The following is a 22,188-nucleotide window of genomic DNA, read 5'->3' as shown; positions in this document are numbered from 1 at the left end:
TTTGTTCTTCACCCTAGCCATCCATGACCACTGACTTTTATCTATGAATACCTACTGCTTATTCAAGAGTCAGTTGTAATATTTGCCCTCGTGCTTCGGGAGACTGAAGCAGTTATTGCAATTACATAATTGAGGAAAGGGCCTGTTTGTGAGTGAGTGTTTAACCCTCGTGCTTTTTTATACATGAAAGGTAATTTTTTTCTTTTTCGTCTTCCTATGACATTGTGTCAATTTGCAATAAATATCTTACATTTTTAAAGTTTTTTTTTACATTTATTAACATAATTACAGGAATCTTGGAAGCCTTAAAAAGACAAGATTCTGAGAAAGCGCCAGATGGATTTCCAGAGTGGTTATACAAGTTTACATTCCTACCAGCAGTGGAGGAGGGTTCCCCTTTCTCCACAACCTCTCCAGCATGTGTTGTCACTTGAGTTTTTGATCTTGGCCATTCTGATGGGTGTAAGGTGAAATCTCAGGGTCGTTTTGATTTGTGTTTCCCTGATGGCTAATGACGGTGAGCATTTCTTTAAGTGTTTCTCTGCCATTCGATATTCCTCAACAGAGAATTCTCTGTTTAGCTCTGTTCCCCATTTTTTAATTGGATTACTTAGTTTGCTGCTTTTCAGCTTCTTTAGTTCTTTATATATACTGGATATTAGCCCTCTGTCAGATAGAGGGTTCGTGAAGATTCTTTCCCAATTTGTAGGTATTCATTTTGTTTTGATGATGGTGTCTTTTGCTTTATAGAAGCTTTTTAGTTTCATGAGGTCCCATTTATTGATTGTTGCTTTTAGAGCCTGTGCTGTTGGTGTTCTGTTCAGGAAGTTGTCTCCTGTACCAATGAGTTCCAGGGTCTTTCTTAGTTTTTCTTCTAACCGATTTAATGTGTCTGGTTTTATGTTGAGGTCTTTGATACACTTGGACTTTAGTTTTGTGCAGGGTGATAAGTATGGATCTATTTGCATTTTTCTACATGTTGACATCCAGTTAGACCAGCACCATTTGTTGAAGATGCTATCTTTTTTCCATTGTATGGTTTTGGCATTTTTGTCAAAGATAAGGTGTCCATAAGTGTGGGGGTTTATTTCTGGGTCTTCTATTCTGTTCTTCTCTTCGCCTCCCACCTCTATGAGATGCTCTGTGCTCTACCCAACATTTGGCTGAGTCTCAGCATCTGCTTTGATCCCCTATTGGGTGGAACCTTTCAGAGGACCCCTATAGTATGCTTTCATTCTGTTCCCTCTCTTCCACTGCTTCTGGTGTCTATCCTGTTTGCCATTCTGAATGAGATTTAAGCCTTCTCCCTAGGGTGCTCCTTGTTGTTTAGCTTCTTTAGGTCTGTAGATTTTAGCATGTTTATCCTATATGATGTGGCTAATATCCATTTGTAAGTGAGTATATACCATGCGTATCTTTCTGGTTCGGGGATACCACAGTCAGGTTGATCTTTTCTAGTTCCATCCATTTGGCTGCAAATGTCATGATGTCCTTGTTTTTAATAGTTGAGTAGTATTCCATTGTGTAAGTGTGCCTCAATTTCGTATCCATTCCTCCACTGAGGGACATGTGGGTTGTTTCCAGATTCTGACCATTACAAATAAAACTGCTAGGAACATAGATGAGCAAATGTCCTTGTTGAATGGTGGGCTATCTTTTGGGTATATGTCCATGAGTGGTATCGCTGGATCTTTGGAAATCAATCTGGCACTTTCTCAGAATTGGGAATAAAGAAAAGAAAATTCCTAAGAGACAGAATACTATGAGATTAGGAGACTAAAATTATAGGATATTTTTAAAATTTGAAAAGATGGACTGTCATAAATTTGACCTTTCCTGGAATAGGAAATTTGGTTTTATTGTTAATGTTCAGCCTTTTATTAGTTCAGGAAAGCATGAGAAATATTTAGTTATTGAACTCTGAAATAGGGACAGACACCACTCATCTGCCATTTGAATCCCAGTATTCCTTTGATTTTTCAATGACAGTGCCTACCATTAATATTATGCTAATGTTAAGATGTCATAAACTATGTGAAGTTATTCAATTCCATACATTTGGAGGAAGATAATTTTTAAAGGATTGTCTAGTAATTCAAGTTTCTCTGCTTGCATTTTTTCCCACATGCCAGTAAAGTATTATGATGTTCTGTCAGATAACTGGAATCTACAGTTGTTCTAATTTGCTTTCTATTACTGTGTTAAAACCATCATGACCAAAACAACTCCAGAGAAGGAGGAAAGAGTTTATTTTGTCCTACATTGCCAGGTCATAGTCCATCTTTGAGGTGAGTGAAACAGGAACCAAGAAGAAATGCTGCTTAGAGGCTTAATTTTATCAGGTTTCTACTGAGAATATAGTCATTTTCTGGTTAAAAAAAAAAAAAAAAGACGGTGGAATATTTAGAGCTTTAATGTCAATGTGTGTATTTTTTGTTCTAGTTACCTTACATATACTATGTGATAGGCACCAGCAGCTTGATAAGGAATATGAACATTGCCTACTGGAGCAGATACACAGTTAGGAAACGAAAGTCTGTGTTTAACTGTGGTGTACTTGGGCTAAGCATTATTATTCTAATTCTCTGATTTCATGACTGGCAAAGTTAAATTACTGATCCCAATACGTGAGTTAACATTTGAGTTATATGTTAAAAATAAGTTTTAAACCTGAATAATTTAAGATATCTGACTTTCACTAGGTGAAAAGTAAAAGTAAAAAGCTGTTCTTTCTCTGTACAGTAGTGTTATAGAACACAAAATCTATGGCCAGCTTGAGGTTGAATCTGACTTTGCCAGTATATAAACTGATAACATTACTGCCTCATGGTATGAGTAAAGGAGAGGATTTTATTGCAAATGAGAAAGAGAGAACACACAGCCAGAAGTGTCTGGAAGAATCCAGAGCAGAGAGAAAGAAGTAGATTGAACATGGCCAGGGATATTTGCAAGAGATGGGAGAATAGCAGAAGATAGAGAATAGAGAACATGTAGTAGGAAAAGCAAGAGCAGAGAGAGAACATAGCAAGAATAGCAGGGTGATAAGGAGAATGGGTGTCAGGGAGGAGAAGCCTGTGAGCTAGAGGGAATTTAGGGTAGAGGTGGAGGTGAGAAGGGCTAAAACGCTAGCATGGGCTTTGAAGGGTGTGACAGGTATTTGTGATACTGAGGGAGTCTGGAGGCCAGCATGTGCTTTTATATACTCATAGATGCCACATGTAGCCAGCCATATGCCTCTTCTGCCAGAGGTACGAAATGACTTCTTTTGGTGGAGGGGAACCGTTTCATAAGTTCCAGAGGAATGCTGGTTTTTATCTAACCATTAGAAATCCTCCTATAGTACAGGTTGAACTCATTTCTGGATATTTGTACTGCCTTTCAGTGTTTGGGAAGTTGGAATGTCTTTTGGATCTGACAGCGGGTTTGTAGTTGCATTGCTTTGAATTGATTAGTTGGGTTGTGGAGTACAGTTTCATAAAAGTAAGAGAACTGACTCTTACAGGTTGTCTAGTACCTTGGCACATGTGTGCTCTGTCCTTTATAGATAAATAAATAAATGTAATTTAATTTTTAAAAATTACTACTTTTTATATTATATACTTAGTCCTACCCTTAGCATTACCTGCCTTCTTACAGGTTTTTTTTTCCTTAATTGAAACAAATCAGTGCTATGTAAGTATTCCATTAACTATTTTTATTGGACTATGTTACTCTGTACAAGGAGTTCACACTGCAAAGAATATGGCAATATAGCCCTCACCATAATTTCCAAAATCATTTTGAGAAGGTGTGGCCCACATTAAAAACAGGATTTCTCCAGAAAGAACATTTGAAGCCTGAATTTAGTCATCTTAACTCTTTAACATTGATCTTAAGTGCAAGCAGTATGTTCATTTTGTAGAACTATAAAATGAGTACAAAGATTCAAGTATCCTTGCATAGAATTCTTAGAATTCCCAGAGATTTTGCATTAGATATGTTCACCAAAGATAAGAAAAGCATTACAAATTAAACAATAAATAGTCATTGCTTGTACTTTCGTTATCTTAATGGAAAGAGAGGATATCTGAGCAGGGAAACTCGGTGTGACAGTGGAGGGAATGTTGTCTAGAGGGAGAGAGACTTCCGGGTATATCTGTTTCCTGTCAATTTAAGCTTCTGGTCAGAAATCCGTGCCTTCAGAAATGTTCTTAGGGGACTTCATATGTGTGAATTTCTTTCTGCCACAGGAGATCTTGAGAGCTTCCCTTTACATGTCCTGTTATTTTCTGCTACTTCTGAGTCCAAAAATAGTGAAGCTGTAGTTCTGGTATCTACTTCAGTGGACTCAGTGCCAGGTTTAAGGTAGCTTCACACCATTTATACAAAGGGACCTGTGTCAATGCATGTCATAGCTTCCTCTGTGGCTTTAAGGGTTACAGGGTTACTGTCCCCTGCTAGGAATTAGTGATACCTGCAGTATCAACTCGTGTGTCCATCAGCCGTTGGGGCAGTGCAAGCAACTGAGGAGAGGAGGTGGGAGTTTTGGCAGAACAAGGTTACATATTCATCATAGCATGGTAGCTCTGAGAGCTCCCAGGCCCAGACTTAATGTGGAACCTAAATATTGGCCAATAATTACATTTTTATGAATATTGTCTAAATTGCATCATTTGTTCCTTAAAGAAAAAAGTTGCATCATCCCCAGAGCTTTATACAAGATGGAGAGAATGGGAGGATTGGGGTGTGTGGATAGGACTGAGAGGAGAGAAGGGAAGGGGCTGCAGTCAGGCTATAAAGTGATTAAATAAATAAAAAGAAAAAACAAAAACAGGAAGTGTTCCAGATTCTTACACTACTCATAGGAAAGCCAATTATGGCTCACTGTCTATCTGTCTGTCTGTCTATCTATCTGTCTATAGTGTGTGTGTGTGTGTGTGTGTGTGTGTGTGTGTGTGTGTGTGCGTGTGCGTGCATGCACATGCAAGTTGTGGATTAATACATATATGTGCTCCTGAGCATTCTGGGACTCTTTCCCATTTAGCAATAGCTGCCTTGATATTCTGATATGAGCTCTCAATCTTATCACTAATATGTTAGAAAACTTTTCTCCATGTGAAGATTAGTTTTAGTTTGAATTCATACCTTCTGTAATCCCAGTTATTTGGTAAACATTTAATGTGATGATGCCATGTTGTATTTTATTTAAACCTGTGTTTCTATTTAAGACATTTTAATGCTCCACTTTTATTGAGTCAGGTTGTGCTGTACAGTTCAGGATGGCCTCTAGTTTGTGATTCTCCTGTCTCCTTACTGATTATAGGTTTCTACTAACACTCGCCTTTTTAGTCTTTTCATCCTGAGTTTGGGATTCTTAACTCTAGAGTTTGCCACATGAGAATTTCCAGCAAGCCAGCTTCCACAGACCCACTATGCTCACTTTCAGTTGTTCTTCCTGATGATTCCCATCCTCCTTCCTTACCCTCCTCCTGCCCTTCGCTCATCCTGTTACCTCGCCCCTTGTGCTTCCTTCCTTGATGTCCCCCCTGCTTTTGTTTCTCTGTATCTCTTCTTTAACCATCTCATTCTTCCCCCTGCCCCCTTCTGTTACTGTTCCCTTCTTTTCCTCTAGCTCTTGCACTCTTCTCCTTCCCCTCTCTTCAGTCTTGCAGATGCACAGTAGGGATGGAGAGAGCCTGTTGCTTGGTACTAGTAACAAGTTGTCGTTATCAGACTGTGTAAGAGTACTGTCATTTCAGTTCTTCTTCTTCCATTTCCAGTACCTTTCTTCCATTTCCTATAAAAGATAATCACTGCAGAGCATCAAATATTTTTTAGATGTATATGGAAAATCATATATTTGTATGAATTAATTTTATAATAAATGTAAGTGGGATTATAAATTTCTACTTCCCGTGTTTTGTTTATTTGCTACTATTGGAGCATTTTAGGTTGCTGGGGATGGGAATCATCTCCCATTGTGATAGCTCCATGATATCCTCTCATGTAAATCTTCATTTTATTTACTACTAGTGGGCACCATAAGCAACCTTCCAGTCCTGGCGTTTCAAGGAGTTTTGCTGTACATATATTGTCCAACTATGGCTTTATGGAGAAATGTCTAGTTCTGCGCTCGGGGCTCTAGAGGAAGTGTGCGTTCACTTCACCAAGTGCAAGAGATTACCCTCTGCAGTGACTGGACCCACCGGCCTCCCAGAGCCGTGAGGGGCGCCTCCTCACCTCCGCCTGGCCTTCTTTGACTTCGTGTTCTTAGTGACATAGCTGATGTCTGTCATTTCAATTTGTATTTGTTTGATAAATAATGAAATACAATTTTATTTTCTATACTGTTTAGCCTTTGGAATTTTTTAATTCTCTCAATTGTTAATTATACTTTTTGCATATTTTCCTCCTGGTTTTCTTTTTTGTATTCATTTATATAGTTGTATTATTATTCTATTAATTTCAATATGGCAAATATATCTTACTAGTTTTGTTACTATGCTCTTATGATATAGGTATATTTATCAGTGTATTTCTTCAGGACTTGAATGTCTAAGAAATCTTCATATTCCAGTTGTGTGAGACATAGGATATTTTTAATCTATTTCTGTTAGTTTCTTAATTATACAGATTGAGCATTTCTAATTCAGAATCTGAAATTCTTTTCAGCATCTAACTTGAAAGTTTGAGTTCAGAAGTTTTCCAATTTCAGCTTCTCAGATTAGAGGTGGTCAACCATTAAAGTCTGTGCAAAGCTTCTAAAATCTGAAAAGCTGAAATCTGAAATAATTCTAGAATCATATATTTGAGATAAGGACCATTCAGTCTGCACTTCTCCTCTGACAGCTGACACATTAAGAAGAGGTTGGGGTTTGTTGGATGGCAGTATGACAGTGAGATAAGGAGTCACCACTTCTGTGTGTGTGAAACTGGTCAGTACAGTCCCATCTTGTAAATTATTCATCTAATTCTCAATGATTTGCATTATTACCTCTTTCATATGAAAAAAAATTGCCATATACACAAGGGTCTGTTTTAGGACATTGATTAAGTTTTTGAGAGTCGTAAACAGACCTGGGCCCCAGAGTCTTCAAGAAGCCAGTGATGCTAGAAATCACAAAACCTCACACAGGAAGTTGGAAATTGAAAAGGCCTTTAAATACAGCCAGTTCTTATTAGGGATGGGAGAACTCAGAATAGTATGCCACAGGCCTAGGACTGTGAGCCAATTTTTCCCCAGGGCAGGTGGCAGATGATGTTTCTGAACCAGTTAGCTGAGGCTGCCTCTACCCTTTAGACCTCCCAAACAGGTGTTTTTTCAGCCTAACTTTTTATTCCTACCTATCAGTTTCTAGTTACGTGATTTCAAACATTTTAAATTTTATTTCATTTTATTTTTACTGAGGCATTATTCCAGTACTGAGCTGATTATTTTACTGAACTACTGTGTAGATGTTTCATATTTTCTACATTTTTCCTTTCTTCCCTTTCTTTGTAACAAGTAGGAATTTGTTTTTACCAGTCTAGGCTCAGGTGAGAAGTCTGGGAATAGGGTAGCAGTTGCAAGAATGACCTTGTATTTTAATAGGTCTCAAAAAATTACCTACCTTTGGTCCTTTCTGGAAGCAAGATCTTGATTTACATTAACAGGATGTTTTCTTTATATATTTTTTATTTTTATATTAATTACAGTTTATTCACTTTGTATCCCAACTGTAGCCTCCTCCCTCATCTCCTCCCAAGCCCCTCTCCAAGTCCACTGATAGGGGAGATCCTCCTCCCCTTCCATCTGACCCTAGCTTATCAGGTCTCATCAGGACAGGATGTTTTCTGAATGTAAGAATTTAAATTTCCAAGAGCCGCCCATTCCATCTCATTTCCCATTGAGAAGAATGGAACAACTTTATGAGAAGCCTTCAGACCTTAGTACTTCTCTTCTGATCAGTTACCTAACCATGGGTGAAACCTAATTTAGGCTTCTTATATTTGTTTTGCTTGGTGTATATACTGTGTGTTTATATATGTGCATATATGTGTACATTAGCTATATATAATGCATATATATAACAAATATATGTTAACTCTTAAAATAGAAAAGAAAATAATGAATGTGATGCCTAGAGGTAAAATCAGAAAGTTTTGGAAGGAAAGAGGCCTTCTGGGTTATGTACTATGAAGAAGGACAAGGCAGTAAGTACAGCCTTGATGGTGTTACCTGCAGTCATTGGTATTCTCAGCAGTGCACTGACAAAGGACCTTTTATTCAAGAATACCATAATTTCTGCCAAAGCAGCCTCATCTAAAGGCAGTTTCTACTTGTGTCCAGAACTGTGAGCCTGACCTTAATTGCCACCTCATTTCATGCTTGCAAGCTTGGAAGCCTTGACAACCACTAACAAGGAGTGAGGCTCCTGCCTATGTAGCACAATAGTGCAGTTTACTAAATCTTTGCAAAACTGCGTAAGTATGTGAATGGCATCAGGAGGCATTTTGGGTGAGTGGCTGTCAGCGAGGGAGTCAGTCAGCTGAGCCTCTTCTCTGAGTGCTGTTTACTTAGAATGTGCTCCTCAGTATTTTCCATGTGTTACTTGCCTCTGAAAACAGGAAGCTGTCATTTGAAAGTGCTGTGAGGTCCTCAGATGAAATAATAATAGTAATGTACAGCATTTATTGAAGAAATGGTGTTTGTTTAGAGCAGGTTCTTGCTCTGCAGCCTAGGCTGGCCTTGACTTCATGTTCCTCCTGCTGTGCCCTCCAGCCACTGAGATTACAGGTGTGCCCCTCCACATCCTGTTAATAAGATTTTCATTCGGACAGAGACTTTCTGGGCCTCTGATGGCTTTATTTTTACTTTCTTACAAGGCATTAAAAATGGAAATTTTTCTTTCTATTCACTAAATAAGTCATTTAGTGTTATCTAAAATTAGAAGAGCTTCATGGAATACAGCATTTAAATTATTTTAATTATGAGTAACCTTGGTTTTTCTTTGATGCAGACTTAATAAAATCTATCTTATGAACTGAAACTTTTCCTCCCTACCAAATCCTAAATTCAAGATAGTCTGTTTTTACTTATAAAGAGTTTTTAATTTTTACTTTTCCCTTTATTAAGAAAGTGGGCATCTGTTCTTTGAGATAGAATAAGCCCTCATCTGATGTTATTTAACTTATCTTGTTACTTGGGGACCACAGCGGAGCCCCAAGCCAGGTCTTGTACCTGTCCTCAATAAGCCAAATTAAAATAAATAAATAAAAGTATTTACAAGAAAAAGGAGATGAATTCCGTGTGGCCACATTAGAAGAGGAAGAGTGACTCCCGAAGTCTGTCTTGGGGTCCTGAAAACCAAATACAGAGTTAGTGAGGGGAACAGGGGCTGTCTCTGACATGAACTCAGTGGCTGACTCTGATCACCTCCTCCCACAGAGGGGAGCAGCCTTACCAGGCCACAGAGGAAGAAGACAGTGTAGCCATTCCTGATGAGACCTGATAGGCTAGGGTCAGATGGAAGGGGAGGAGGTCCTCCCCTGTCAATGTCCTGGGGGAGGGGCATGGGAGGAGAAGAGGGAGGGAGGATGGGTTTGGGAGGGGATGAGGTAGGGGACTACAGCTGGCATACAAAGTGAATAAATTGTAGTAAATAAAATTAAAATAAAATAGAAAAAGAAAAATAGAGGCCCCAAGGATTTGCATATGTAAGCAGTTCTAGTCAAGATGTGGTCCGACCCATTGACTCATCAGTGTTTGGACTTTGCTCTCTTTCTGTAACACCTTAGAACACCTCGGAGAGGTTGTTAGAACTGTGAAATCTTTTTACTGAAGAAAAATTCCCTTCTGGTTGGAGCCTTTTTCTTCTCCCAGTATGAGATTCCTGGGGAAATTCCCATTTGGGGGATCTATTGTTTCAGTAGTTTGATAGATTGAGAGGCACCAAGCATTTCTTTATAATATCTTTATTTTTTACCAGGCTTGTTGCATTCTCTCTTACTAAACAATGACATAGAAATAATAGAAGAAAAATGATTGAAATTATGTGAGTGGGTCACCCTGTGTCTAGTAGAGGCAGAAACATCACTGACATTCAGTGTGGTTTCCTGAGCAATTTGAGAACTAAGCAGTCCTCATAATATGTTCCAAAAGAGTCTTCTAAAGCAGTAGAAATGTCATCTTAGGAATTTGACCGAAAATAGTCATGTCTTCAGTTTGGCAGCTGGCTCCGAGAGTAAAGTCCTTGCAGCGCAAGCTTGGGGACATGATTTTGGTCCCCTAGCACACACATAACATTATAGGCGTGGTGGCACACACCTGTAATCTCTATGACTTACTGGCTAGCCATTCTAGCCCAGTTGGGGTGCTCCTGGTTCAGCCAGAGACTTTGTCTCAGAGAACCAGGTGAAGAGTAATTGAGAAAGACTTCCGATGTCAGTCTCTCGCCCCACATCACAAGTGCACTCACAGTTGTGCTCAGTAGAGGAACACTTTATTCTTTGACAAAAGACAAATCTGTGCAACTTGTGTGCCTCAGCCTAGCTTTGATAAGGAAAAGTCTCTAATTATTTAGAGACTCCTGCAGAGTAGCTTTCAAATATACTTTCTGCCTATGTCTCTTTTCTAGTTTTCGCCTGTAAGAGTATGTCTACTATATTTAAACCTTTAAGTATACATGGTGTATTAACACAGAATTTTTCAACATCTCATGTTACTTAAGTGACTTCTATTCAAGGAAATATTATAATTATAAGATTTTTCATACTGTCCTTCACCTTAGCCATGGAAATAGTGATTTCTTTTGTTTCAGGATGGATCTCAGTATGTAGAAAGCACCTTTAAACAGTCATAAGGATACAGAATCTGAAATTGTGAATTATTTTATCTAGGCAATGGAATGAGTAACTGAAGAAGTTAAAGACAATAACAAATTTACACTCATAGCAAAGTATATGCATATAGTATACATGTGTCTATATGCCTAACTAATAATCACAGGCATGTGTGCAAATGGACACACACAGTCCCTGTTCAAATTAGAGACACTATAGCTGTTGACAGTCCTACTATGGGCTTATCAGTTTTCCAACTGGTAATATGCTTCAAAATGGACTATTTATTGCCTTTTAAGTTCAGACATGTTTCTAGAAGCAAAGTGTAAGGTAGATGAGGAGTAGGAGATAATGGCCTTAATATTTGTTTAAGGAAAAAGAATAAAAGTAGAAATAAACTATAAGCAACAATATATATTTTGGAAAAATCAATGGTAGTAATGTAGGGCAAAAGAAATTGATAAAGTAAAAATGATTTATAAACAGAGCTATATCAAATGCATATTTATGATGAAAGGTAACTTTGAAACGGAGACATAAGTACATGGATTTCCTTTCTATGTATTTCAGAAGTTGGTCTTCTAACATCAAAGATACCATATCCTACTGTTGTTATTTAGAGAGACAGTAAACAAGAAAATGGATTTCTTTTTCATTCTTTTGTTTTTACTAGCACATCTTTTATAGAATTATAGGTTTCGTGTTGACATTTTTTGTACATACATAGATTGTGCTTAAGTCATCGTCACTCCGCTTTACTCTCCATCAGCTGCTTCTCCCACCTCAGTACCCTCATGGTTGCATAGTATCCACATTCTGCTTAACTGCTGACTTTTAAAGGGAAATAGTCTTTGATTATTTGGTTAATCAATACCTTACTTTAAAATATGGAGGACCAAAACTTAAATTCTATCTTGAAAGCCATTGGGATTCTTGCTAGTATGTTGTAAGAGCTTTACGATGTTTGGGAAATGCTTCTAAAAGAAAAGTCAAGGTTGTTTTGTTTGCTATTACAGTGGTCTTTATAGGTGTTTTAAATTCATTGAGAATGCATAATCAGCATCATCATTACTATTAATAGAATTATCATCTCACTAGATGGTGTGTGGGGAATTAGGGATCTAGAATATTATAGAATCCATTTTCCTGTCTGTTATCACTAATTGGCTGTTAGGGGAATATAGGAATGTATTGTCGAATAGTAGAAAGGGTTGATAACATTTGGTGAACTCTTCTTGCTAATTAAAGTTGTCTTGGAGATAGGGTGATAGAATGTAGACATGGTGAAAGAGGAAATCTCCTAAATTTACACTTTTAAATTAAAATAGAGCACTAAAGTAGATTTTATAAATACCTTTCACTGGAAGCAAATATTTTAACTGCAGTTGAAACGAGTTTAATTTTCCAGTGGAGCTAGGACTTTGAGAATCCCTTATTAAACAAGACAGTGTGTCTTAGCATATGTGAATTTGCCTGAATTGAAGTTCTGGCTCAATCCCCACTTAGCCTCTTTATGAAGCTTGCCCTGAAACATAAGAAATGAAATAAAGGCTGTTGATTTGACAGGTATCATCTTCCGACCATCACTTTTTTTATTTCTCTTTTCTTCTGGTGATTTTAACAGACTTGAGGGAGACTTTACTTTTAGGAAGTGTGCTGGCCTTTAGCTTCATGTATTATATCCTATGTCTGACTTCCTCTAGATTGAAAACAGTGGAAGGCATTACAACTCATTCCATTCAGATGATAATTGAACAGAAGTAGCTCATAAATCCAAGTCTGGGAAATTATTACGTTCCTTCCTATTTTTCCTTGTGCTTAAAATTTTAAAGTAGGATATAACCTACCAAGGACCATGCATGGAGAGGACCTAGACCCCCTACTCAGATGTAGCCAATAGGCAGTTCAGTCTCCATGTGGGTTCCCAAGTAAGGGAAGCAGAAGCTGTCTCTGACATGAACTAGGTTGCCTGCTCTTTAATCACTTGCTCCTGGCAATGAGGCCTTGCCAGGCCACAGAGGAAGAGGATCCAGGCAGTCCTGAGGAGACTTGATAAGCTATGGGCAGATGACAGGGGAGGAACTAAGGGAAGGAGATAGGGGGAATAGGGAGGAAGGGTGTGACTGGGAGGAGATGAGGGAGGGGGCTACAATGGGGATATAAAATGAATAAACTATACAATATAAAAATAAAAGAAAAAATTTAAAAAGTAGGATGTAAAATCTCATGTAAAGGGTTTTGTTTCTCATTTGTCTGTCTAATCCTAGAACAGTGGTATTCAACCTTCCTAACGCCACATGTGACCCTTTAATATACTTCCTCATGTTGTGGTGACCCCCAGCCATAAAATTATTTCATTGCTACTTCATAACTGTAATTTTGCTACTGTTATGAATCATAATGTAAATATCTGATATGCAGGATATCTTATATGTGACCCCTATGAAAGATTCTTTGACCCCCAAAGGGTCACGACTCTCAGGTTGAGAAACACTGTTCTAGAGCCTAGCAAATGACCTGCTCAGCACATACAGAGAATAAACATCCATAATATGATAGTTAATAGTGACCCAAAATACTTGTAAAACTGTTTGAACACTGAGGTAATTTCCTATTATTTATAAATACAATACGTTAATTGTGGTTATTTTACAATGCCAGGATAGTGCAGCTGCAAGAATTGTTAATGAGTAAAGTTGGTATATTTATCAGTAAATATATAACTTGCTGAAGACAATTTAATGTTTTTGATACTGTATCAAATCTTTGGATAGCACAAGATTTTTATTTGTGGTAAGATGATAAACATACATTCATACCGAGCTGTGTTCTTATTGAGTCAAAAATCAGAGTTGAGACCTGTCGTTGAAATTTTGGCACAGCCAGACAACTGTTTTTGTGTGGAGTTGAGTGAGTGGAGGATGAAGATAGACCTTGTAAAGGCAAGGTTCTTAGTGTTTTCTAGTTGTGAGTTAGTAAAGGCCTTAAAAAAAAAAAACTCAGTAAATTTAAATATAGCTAAGATCTTTAGCCTCACAAAGATATTTCTACTCTGGGACAACTAGAAATGAATCAATTTTATTCATCAGAAACTACAACAATCTTAACATGCAATTTTGAGTTCTCATCAGCCAAAATATATAATAAGCACATCAAAATTTATTTTTTCTGAAAGTTCATCAGCTCAATAGGTGACTGACTTTCTGTATGTTACTCTATCCATTTTGTATTAGCACTGGTTTGCAAATGTAACACATGGCTTTTGGCTTATATTAGGGGCTTAACAGATGTTTTCATTTATATTGATGAATATATATTATACACCTAGGAAATTAATTGTCTCCATGTAGTTATATGGGAATGCACTTGTGACAAATAGTGCCTTATACGGATTGATCAAATATATACCTAAAGGCCAGTAAGCAAAGAGAGTGAGGCAGAGACATAGCTACAAATTTCTGTCCTTTTAAACTACATTTTGATTGGTAACATTCACTGGCACCTAGTGGTAAACTTCATAATAATGGCTTTCTGATGAATTAAAATATTGTGTGTCCCAATTTAGCCTTTTATATTCATCCCAACCCAACAGCTGCATAGATCCTGATATTAAATGCATATCACAAATCTTTGTTGAGTTCTTGAAAGAGTAATGAAGGATGCAGTTGATTATTTAAAAACAACAACAACTTTGCCCTTAGGTAGAAAAGAAAAGACATGCTTGTGGGGAAGCTGTATTTTGAGTCATAGGTATTCATTATCAATATCTGCTGAGGGGCTGTCAGATATGAAGTAAATTTAGAGACCTACTTGTCTCTTTGACTATTCATCACAGTTGATTGGCTCCAGTGGCAAGCAGCAGTATTCTTAAAAACAATTGATAGAGAATTTCTTTATGTACAGAACATTAGCAGATACCATTTCTCAAAGCTACTCAAAAAGTCATAACTGAGACATGACAGAGCTACAGAGGAAAAACAGTAGATCTATGGAGCAAAATATTGAAATATGTGAGAAAACATAGAGATTCAAATTTATCATTACTGTTAATCCTGTTTGTAACTATTCCAGTTTGTCGGTATTAAAAATGGTTTTATATGAATTCGTTTCATGTATGTCTCTCTCCCCTATCAGAAAGTGAAAACTGGCTGATTTTTTACAACTTGTACTGGCTTTCTTTGAACGAATATCTGACATTCATGCTTTCACACTTGGTATATGAAGACAAATAATAAAGTACATTTATCCCTGTAGCCACCATGAAGGTCCTATCTCTTTACTTTCAAATGATGAATGCAAGAATTGGGAATATTCTTTAAAGTGGAATTAATGGTTTCTAAAATAAAGTTTTGAATTTACTAGTATAATTAATGTGTTTAAATCTCTTTTCTGTGAGAATGCTAGAAAGTACAAATAGGCAGACCATTCTTCAGAAGATCAAAAAACCGAGTCCTATGTAGACCCCTGTACCATTCTCTTCCTTGACTTAGTGCTTGGAATGATTCAGGTCTGTGAGTGGAAGGCCTCAGAGGATTGGGTGAACTACAGACTAACCAGAAGACTACAGGCCTCAAATAAAAAGCTGTGCTGCTATGGCTGGTTACAGTGTCTTCTTTGGCTTATAATTTGTTAGTGATTTTTCAACCTGTAAACAAGGAATAATTGGTAAGCCTAGCGCAGTGGGCTAGATATCCAGTGATGGCCAGAATTTTAAATGGCTTTGCGTTTTAAAGCCATTGAGGAATCAAGCATGGCTGTCCGAATCTCTAATCCCAGCACTTAGGAGCCAGAAGCAGGAAAATCAGGAATTTAAGACAGTGTGTTACCTCAATCAACACCATCTTTTCTAGTTCTTGAGGTAGCCCAGAAACAGACACACAGGATATATACTCACTCATAACTGGATATTAGCCATATAATACAGGATAAACATACTAAAATCTATATTCCTAAAGAAGCTAATAAGGAAGACCTAGGGAAGATGGACATTCAGAAGGACAAATGTGATAAACATTGGAAGCAGAAGAGAGGGAACAGGAAAGGAGCCTACCACAAAGGGCCTCTGAAAGACTCTACTGATCTAGGAATCGAAGCAGAGGCTGAAACTCATAGCCAAACTTTGAGCAGAGGGCATGGAATCTTAGGAAAGAAGGTAGAGATAGAAAGACCTGGAGGGGACAAGAGCTCCAAAAGGAGACCAACAGAGCCATAAAAACTGAGCCCTACACAGGGGTCTTTTCTGAAACTGATACTCCAGCCAAGAACCACTCATGGAGATGGCCTGGAACTCCTGCACAGAGGTAGCCTATGGCAGTTCAGTGTCCAATTGGCCTCCATAATAATGGGAACAGGGACTGTCTCTGACATGAACTGATTGGCCTGCTCTTTGATCACCTCCCCCTAAGGGAGAGCAGCCTTACCAGGCCACAGAAGAAGACAATGCAGCCACTCTTGATGAGACCTGATAGACTAGGATCAGAGGGAAGGGGAGAAGGACCTCCCCTATCAGTGGACTTGGGGAGGTGGGGAAGAGGGAGGGAGGGATTGGGAGGGGAGGAGGGAGGGAGGCACATGGGGATACAAAGTGAATAAACTGTAATTAATAAAATTTAAAATAATTAAATAAATAAAAAACTGAGCCCTGGGAGCCCTGTAGAGACTGATACCCCAACCAAAGGTAGTGCATGGAGAGGACCTAAAACCCCTGCTCAGATATAGCCCATAGACTCAATCTCCAAGTGGGTTCCCTAGTAAGGGAAGCAGGGGCTTTCTCTGGCATAAACTCAGAGACAGGCTCTTTGATCACCTCCCCCTGGGGATGCAGCCTTGCCAGGCCACAGAGGAAGACAGTGCAACCAGTCCTGATGAGACCTGAAAGGCTAGGGTCAAACAGAAGGGGAGGAGGACCTCCCCTTTCAGTGGAATAGGGGAGGGGCACTGGGGAGGAAGGGAGGGAGGGTGGGATTGGGAGGAGATGAGGGAGGGTGCCATATCTGGATACAAATTGAATAAATTGTAATAAATGACAATAATAAAAAAAGAAAAAAGCTTAAAATAAAAGACTGTATAGTTAGTTCAAGGTAAGCCTGGGTTGTGTGTTACAAAAGTAAATAAATATCAATTTAAAATTATTAAATATATTAGTAAATGGAAGAAAGATCGGTGAGGAAAGAGTCTGCTTCTTTTGATGATATGACAAGAAAGAAAGAGCAACAAGGAAGGAAAGGAAGGAAGGAAAGAAGGAAGGAAGGAAGGAAAGAAAAAGAAAAAGAAAGAAAGGAAAGAAAGAAAGAAAGAAAGAAAGAAAGAAAGAAAAAAAGAAAGAAAGAGAAAGAAAGAAAGGAGGAAGGAAAGAAAAAGAAAAAAGAAACATGTCAGGAAGGATTGAAAGAAACTTTTAAGATAACATCATCTATTAAGAAAACATTTGCTATGTTGTTTCCGTTGGACAATCCCCAACATTATGTTAGAATGATTTATTAATTTAATCAACACTTTTAGAACATACAATACTAGGTTTTATATAACAACTACATAATGTGGCTTTTGTTATCACCTTTATTTTAAACATCAGTAAACTTAGGCACGGTTAGCATTGTAAACGCTACACACCTAGCAGAGACATTATTGGGTTTGGAGGGGCCCAGCTTCTGAATGCATACTGTACCCACTGTACTAGGAGGGTCCCAAGTAATACAAAACAACATTTGTAAATCAAACTGATAGTGATAGAAGTCTCTCTAGCGTGTGTTCATACATATCCCTTTGTATCTCTCCCTTCACATCTCTTATTGAAACCATCAGAGATTTTGTTAAATGTTCTCTATGTTGGATTTCAAGGAAATGTCTTTAAAATGTAAGGTTTATTACCTGTAGATCTTTCGAAGAGTCATCTTTTAGAGTTATTTTCTTTATTACAAAAAAAAAAAAACAAAAAACAAAAACCACAAAGATTCCATTGAGATCATCACAGGAAAAATATTCTCTAAGATATTGAGCACTATGGAAAATAGGTAGGCATCATTCAGAAAGACCAAAGTTTTTGCAAAGATGAGAATGTCCGTGGGCTTTGCTAGCTTTCCTGTGGTTCAGTTTTCCTACTGTCCTATTAACCACTATGGGGGCTGCTTTTCTTAGATACTGGTCTTGCTTAGGATAGTATGTCTACTTTATATTCATGAAAAAAAATACATATGTTATGGGTGTCCTAACGTGAACATGATCCCTGTTCATATTAAAATGGAGCAGTGGAGTCTCGGTTCTGAGTGATAAGTAACATACTCACCCAAATATCTTTAAAATGCATCACTCTCCAGAGAAAGTAACTTTGAATGGATCTTCCACTGACCCTGAGCAATGTGATGTTGAACTCCCGAAACATCAGGCGTAGGCTGGCTTGTAGTCATCTTAGCTTCTGGTTCTGATCTTGTAAAAGCTAACTCATGCATGCACAACATGATAGGCCATGTCATGGCTCACAGCCCTTTCTGTGCTATCCTTTTATACATTTTTTATAAGGCAGAATGTATTCAAAGCATTCTGTCTAAAAAGGCATTTCTCTGTAAAGGCTATGTAGGAATGCTTCTTCTCTGCTTTTGTTTGTTTGTTTTTAAGAGGGTAATCAGAATGGCTTTTCTTAGATGTTTCACAAATTATAATTAAAAGCTACATTTTTTAGTTTTTCAAAAGTATATGTCTGTTGATTAATACAGTCCTTGTCAATCTTGATTTGAACAGCAAAGATACTGTGTTGTTTAGTAATTTAAAAAGTAAAGACTTGTTGGCTGGTTGTATAAGTAAATTCCACTGAAATGTGTGCTTCTTCCCCAATCCTTTTCACTGTATTTAATTCAAAGATCGGTGAGATGTTTTTTAGAATGTCTGTTACACTGGATTCTTGTTCAGATTCTCTTCTCTGGCATCCCATTCCAAAGATGAGTGAGCTTTTGCTAGTATATCAGCTACACTGAATTCTTGTTTTTGTATTAAATGGCATGACCCCAAACCATGTGCATATAATTAATCCTGAAAATTTTGAGTATAGTCAGAACTCTGCCATTTTTGTTTAAAAAATAATTTTAAACTCCAGTTGTCAGTTGTTCTTGTGGCTTTCTATACTGGTCTCTATAAGCTGCTAAAAGAAACTTTGTTTGAAGAGGAGTGATAACTACACTTATCTGTGGGTGTAAGGATAAACATTTAGAATATATACTGGTTTAGGATTTTAGCAGTAGTAGATTCTTATCTAAGATCCATGACCTTATTAGCACAGGTAGGTGGCTAGGTTTATAGAACCAGGCATGAGTACACATACTAGGTCCTCTTTAAGTCCAGTTAGATTTCTATATCTATAGCACAGCTCCTACACCTCAGACTAAGAGAACATCATGGAAAGGGGGAGGAGTTGTAAGAGCCAAAGGACCAGAAAGTCTGCTGTGAGATAATCTTTCATATATGATAGGAGAGCTGTACCATAGCATCTTAGTAATCTGGCTGCCTAAACAAGATCTGAACGTTGTTGATACCAGTCATAATGCCAGTGTGGATCAGGGAATTGTCATACAGCTCCACCCCTAGATGAATAACTATAGGCAATTAAGGCCTGCTGGGAAAGGAAGTATTATTAGTCTTCTCCAGGGTGAACTCCTATAGTTATCTAATACCATGTGCTCAGCTTTAAACACAGAAACATACACACAATGCTAAATGGACTCATAGGGTATGTGTGTGAGGTAGTATGGGACTGCATGGGTTGAAAGGATGAGAGATAAGTGATAAAAACACATGCATGAAATTTAAGAAGTTATTCAGTACTTCTTAATGTCCTCATTTTATAGATAGAAGATAGGAAGAATAGTGACCTCAAACTTATAAATAATGTTACAGCCATATAGCAGAAAAACTAGAGTTGCTAACTTTTGGATTCTTGGACTTCAGTTTTTCCTACCAACTCAATAACCTTTCTTTTGGGTATCCAGGGATGTTAAACTATGTAAATGTGGGGACTCATCCTGTACAGGGATGTGACAGTCAAAAGACTGTTATTTTACAGTCAGAAGCCATTTCTCTTGTCCTTAAATCATTTTAGCAAGAGACTAGGAGGTTAGGAAACCCCAGTTCTATTTCTGTCCTGACCATTGACTGGTAGTATGACCTTTCACAAGTCACTTAACTCCTCTGTCACTCACTGCTAAATGAGCATGGAAGGCCCTGCTTGCTCCCTGCCTGTCTCAAACAGTGACTGTATCAGGAAAAGAGAATGGAGCTGCTCAGACAGATTGGCCTACTTTATGGCACTTTGCCATACCACCATCCATCCAGTTGTGCAGAAAGATGAAAGAGGCCAAAACTAGTGAGGAATGATGACTTTTTAACAAGAGGCATCAGAAAACGATGTAGCATATGGCACCTCTGTGTGTGTGTTTGTGTATGTTCTCTTCCCTTCTTCCTCCTCCTTTCCCACTCCCACCCCCTTTCTTCATGTGTGTGTTTGTGTGTGTGTGTGTGTGTGTGTGCGTGCGTGTGTTAAGGAGGGTGTGATCATTCAGAAGTGATATTTTTCCCTTAAACTTTACATTTCTTAAATAAACTTGAGCAGACTAATTTTGTAGTTTAATAAAATAAAGCAGTCAGTTGAGCAGATTTAATAGACCTGTCTTCTAGAGGTTGGATTTTATTTTACTAAAACCTTCTTGCTAAGAAATAGTACCTTTTAGCTATGTCAGGAGATGGGGGATTCCCTGATTCATTACAGTATACCTGATTCCCTATGAATGCATATAAGTAGAATGCTCTCTGTAAACAACCCAAAAAGTTTAATAGAAAACATATTAAATAATCAAATTTATCTAACCGTTAATAACTTATCCCATAAATTCAAAGAGAATTTATATATTCAGAAATTACATCTTTGTATTATAAAATTTTATTTGCTTTTAAATGACAGTTTTAAACAATTTAAAGTACTTCACATACTTTGAAAAATTATCCTTCTCTCCCCCCGAAATGGATAAAAATAAATTAGCTTTTCACATGAGAATTCAGAGTGCTAATATATATATAAATACCTTAGACTTAGGTATTTTTAGACTTTCCCCTACATAAACAAGAACTTGATGGGAAGATAGGTCCAGTGCTAATTCTACAGGTTATGAGAGAATTCATTTGCAGCAGCAGTATGTCATTCCTTAGACACCATGACCAGGTATAGAGATATCATCTTCAAGGAGTTGCATAGTACGAAATGTAGTCATTTGTTGGTAGAAGTGTGCATTTGCCTATTTATACATTCAAGAAGAAATGAATACCTCGCATAATGGGCATGGTGCACATGCTCCCTGAGTAGTGATTTATCAGGTAGTAGGGCTGTTCTCGTCAAGTATGCCTTTAGTCCAAGAAGTGAAAGGACAACTTGCTACAGTTTGCTCCAAGGGCATAATGTTCCAACACTTTTATATCATTATTAAATAACAGAAAATTCACAAAGAGAATATCAGACTCAAACCAATGTCAGATTATTCAGAGAATTACCTAATCTGCACCACCTTTGAAATTGGAATCTATATCACACACCTCCAAAGGCCTACTTTAAATCCTAAAACACCACTCAGGGAGCACACTTGTTCTGAAATCAAATTCAGATTAGAAAAAAGATACGTTAAACTGTGACTCTCAGAGTGACTCTTGACTCTCTCTCGCCTTGCTGACTCAGGGGCACTCTTGAGTCCTTCAGTGTCCTTATCCCTTTGCAACTCCTTCATAATGTGGCTAGTTTAAGCTCTTGGTTTCCCAGTTTATTGCATATAAACATAGAAATGCTACACAGAGACTCTTACAGCTACTTTGTGGGTGTTCCTGCCTAAAGCTTGTAGTCCCTGCAGTATAGAATGAATGAAAGTGCAGCTTAAACAGTGTTCAGACTCCCATCTCAAATAATAAGCTGTTCAAATCCATTTTTTGGAACAGGCAACGAGAGCTTAAAGGTGGATGAACAGCCTGCAAATGAACTCAGTGTCTACAGTGTAAGTGAATTCAACCCCAGAGCATGTTTCACTTGGGTTAGAAAACATCAACTTAAACTCACTATTTACCCGAGAATGTTATGTCTGTAAAGTTGGATTACATGTAGTTTGCAAATTTAGAAGGAATCAAATTCCCACCAGTTTCTAGACACAGAAAACCAATTTCTTCCTTAATGGTTCCACTTGCAGGGTTGATATAAAATTTTTAGATCTATCTTGATGATTTTTCAGGTTAACCACTCTCTATGGGCTTATGAATAAATAGCTCGTATTAAGGTATTTGCATATTTAATAGGTATAGTCTATTTATATAAAAAATTAAATATTTTTTTCTAATGCCAGGTTACTAAGTGTCCCTTTCAATTTT

At 37.7% G+C, this 22,188-nt stretch overlaps 1 protein-coding gene across 28 annotated transcripts in view; it reads left to right on the top strand.

Annotated features, from left to right (window-relative positions):
• The window catches only part of Celf2 (CUGBP Elav-like family member 2), an 860,969-nt gene that overhangs the window by 612,308 nt on the left and 226,473 nt on the right, over positions 1-22,188 (top strand). The gene's annotated exons all lie outside the window — the stretch shown is intronic.

Source organism: Meriones unguiculatus, chromosome 19, assembly GCF_030254825.1.
Source record: "Meriones unguiculatus strain TT.TT164.6M chromosome 19, Bangor_MerUng_6.1, whole genome shotgun sequence".
NCBI lineage: Eukaryota > Metazoa > Chordata > Mammalia > Rodentia > Muridae > Meriones > Meriones unguiculatus.
Note: the sequence above shows the minus strand (reverse complement) of the source record. Positions and strands in the feature narration are given on the sequence as shown.